The sequence below is a fragment of the Calidris pugnax genome, unplaced genomic scaffold (genome assembly GCF_001431845.1).
Source record: "Calidris pugnax isolate Ruff unplaced genomic scaffold, ASM143184v1 scaffold95, whole genome shotgun sequence".
In the NCBI taxonomy this organism is placed as follows: domain Eukaryota; kingdom Metazoa; phylum Chordata; class Aves; order Charadriiformes; family Scolopacidae; genus Calidris; species Calidris pugnax.
In genome coordinates this window covers 10,162,776-10,166,343 of record NW_015090885.1, presented here as the reverse complement: position 1 = coordinate 10,166,343, position 3,568 = coordinate 10,162,776, and positions in this window count along the sequence as shown.

Genomic DNA, 3,568 nt, shown 5'->3' with positions numbered 1-3,568 from the left:
ACACTCCATCTCCTTTATGTCATTTGAAAGGCTGAGGGAGCTGGGATTGTTCAGCCTGGAGAAGAGAAGGCTCCGGGCAGACCTTATAGCGGCCTTTCAATATCTGAAGGGAGCCTATAGAAGAGCTGGGGAGGGACTCTTTGCCAGGAAGGGTAATGATAGGACAAGGGGAAACGGTTTTAAATTGGAAGAAAAAAGATTCAGATTAGATATCAGAAAGAAATTTTTTACTATGAAGGTGGTGAGACACTGGAACAGGTTGCCCAGGGAAGCTGTGGATGCCCCATCCCTGGAAGTGTTCAAGGACAGGCTGGATGTGGCCTTGAGCAACCTGCTCTAGTGGGAGGTGTCCCTGCCCATGGCAGGGGGGTTGGAACTCGATGATCTTTGAGGTCCCTTCCAACCCAAACCATTCTATGATTCTATGATTCTAAGTGCGGGACAGGGCCTGGCAAGGACACCAAGAGTACCCCGTCAGTGCTCAGCCCTACTAGCTTTGGCTCTAGAGTACAGCTTTGATGTTTATGGCTTCATTGGCCATAGTGAAATATCGCCCCAAAGACACAAAGATGTCCTCGAGAACATACCAGCCTTGGTCAAATGGCTACCCTCGCCCACGCTAAAACAGTGATGGTTGCCAAACGTATCTAAGGAGTTCACGTGCACTGGTTGACTGGGCACCCACAAGCTGTGATATTGGGAACATGAGAAAGGGAGTGAAGTAATGTAAAGTAGTGACTGAAAGAAGATAAACTTGGAAAATGCTGGAGTTCCCACGTAACAGTCCTTCTTTTGGTTCAAGATTTAAATTTAATTACATGACCAAATGTTTATGATCTCATGCTTCTGGTTTTGCATGGTGTGGCCTGCTCTCTCCTACATCAGAGGCAAGCGTACTAGATGGTCTTAATGGGAAGGGGGAGCAGGGCTGCAGGACAGCTGAATGCCCATCAAACCTACATTTGTCCTTGAGAGTGAGGAGTCCTAGGTCAGGAGCACTTTGTGAAAAAGTAGTATTGAAATTGCACTATTTTTAAGATTGTTCAATACCAAAGCTCTAAAAGCAAAAAGCCTTTGTTCCCTTCCTTGAAAGGGAAAGTGCAAATTTATGGAAGCATATAGATTCTGGTTGTATTAGGTGAAAATACATACTTAATATACGTGTATTTACAGATATATTAATTTTATACTTATTTTAAATATATAGTTCAATTAGGAGTTTTACTGTGTATTAATTAAAACATTCTATGAATAATGTGCAAACTTGAATAGTACAAATGAATGTCATGGTTTGGGCCGGACTGGGCACTGAAACAAACGACAGATGGTCTCTGACCTCTCTCCCTTCAGAGAAGAGAGAGCATCTCCCTTCAGGGAGAGGAGAAAGAGAGACTTATGAGTTTAAAAGAAACTAAACTACTTTAATGAAATATTGATAATATAATTAGAAGAAAATAATGAAATATATGCAATATATACAAAACTATATCAAGCTCCCAGGATGATGATCGTGTCATGGGCAGGCACTGGGAAAGTCCCAGCCTGGACTCAGTGAGGAACGGGAACTGGATTACAGATCTGGAGTCAGGAATGTTTGGATCATGATCAAAGGACGAACAGGCAGAGTCCTCCTCAGACACCAGCTACTGAAGGAAGAGAGGTGTTTGATCCCAAAGCTTTTATACTGAGCATGAGGCAGCTGGGATCCTGTTGGTTAGCTTGGGGTCACCTGTCCTGTCTGCTCCTCCCCACAGATGCGACCCCTCTTTTCTGCTTCCAACCCCCCCGCTTTTCTGCTTCCGACCCTCCAATGGGGCAAACAACAAAGTCATCTGGCCTTGGTTATTATAGCAGTAAGTATAAGCAAGGGCCTCTCTGCATGCTGTTTCTTGGCATGAATTATAAACAATCAGGTCTTATCTCTCTGGGAGGGAACAGTGTCTGGACAACAAGCTGTTCATTTCAGAGAGTTCACTTAGTTAGAAGAGGCTTAACTGAAAATAAAGTTACCGAACAGAAAATTGGTCCTGTTTCACCACAAACCAGCACAATGAAAAATACTATTCAAATAGTATGTATTTTTAAACACTATTTATTTTAAAATGTTTCCTTAGAGACAAAACAGGGGCTTCACGAAATATATAGCCTTTAGTCATCTGACAGTAGAAAATTATCTTTCAGAGCATTATTGTTTTTTCCACTACCCTATAATGGAGTAGACCTCAGTGTTGTGTACCTGGTCATCTCTGTGTCCTGTGTGAAGAGTATGGAAAAAGCACGTTTGTATGTATTTGTAAGAAGCAGTTAGGAAGAGAACTTGCTCACAAAGCGTTGTCCTTCAAAGATAGGCAGTAACGAAAGGGAGAAAAAAGTACATCTTAGAGGATTCATTTCACGTGTCACAGCAAACCCAGAAGTCGTTTGGGACAAAATGCTTTAACCGACAGCTAAACGCAGTGTAAGGCAGAGTGTGAGGCTGCCAGGGAAAGGGAACTGCCCAAGGAGCGGGCGGAAGGGATGGGGGCTGCCCCATCTCCATCCTTATGTCTCCCGCTGCGGTGCTGACTCCTGTCACCTGCAGCGTGAGTTGCCCTAGCTTTCACTGAATTTCACTGAATTTTAGAGTTGGAAGGGACCATAGAGATCATCTAGTCCAACTCCCCTGCCGAAGCAGGACCACTCAGAGCTTGTCAGAGCATGTTACTCAGGACTGCATCCAGGCGGGGCTTGAAAATCTCCAGAGAAGGGGACTCCACAACCTCCCTGGGCAGCCTGTTCCAGGGCTCCGTCACCCCCACCGTGAAAAAGTTCTTCCTCATATTCAAGTGGCACCCTTTATGTTCCAACTTGTGCCCATTGCCCCTTGTCCTCTCACTGGCAACTACTGAAAAGAGCCTGGTTCCCTCCTCCCTCAGCCCACCCTTGAGATACTTGTAGGCATTAATAGCTGATACACTTATTGACAAACTTGACATCGTAAGACCGTGGCATTGGCCCTCTACATCAAGAGCAGCTTCTCTGGTGCCAGAATAGGTGAATACGGGGATTTGTAGAGTATCGGAGCTCTGGCTCCCGGCCCCTTCCTGGCCTACCTGGGGCAGCCCAGCCCGTGTCCCCAGGCCTGTGCCACCCACATCCCAGCAGCCTCTCGTTGCACAGCGCCTCGGTGGGAAGCCACGGGGATCTGCAAAGCTTCGCAGCCGGTGCCCCCAGCAGCAAGGGCAGGCTGGGCTGGCGCGCTGGGGTTGGGACTGCGGGCCCGTGGGGCTGCCGGAGGGAGCCCCGTGCGGTGCCACCGGCTGCGGGAGGTCACGCCGTCCCTCAGCTGGCCTTTCTCCAGCCCCAGGCCGCGCCGTGACGCGGGCAGACAGGGTGCGGGTGTCAGGGGCCGGGCGGCGGCGGCACCCTCAGCCGTTGCGGGGTGAAGGAAAGGCCGTTCCCCCGCCGCCCTCACTGGACGGACCCCCCGGCACCGGGCGGGGCGGGAGGCGGGGCCAACAGCGGGCAGCCAATGGCAGGCCGTCGGAGCGCTGTGACGGCACCGCGCCCGGCCGGGTCGCACCTGTTA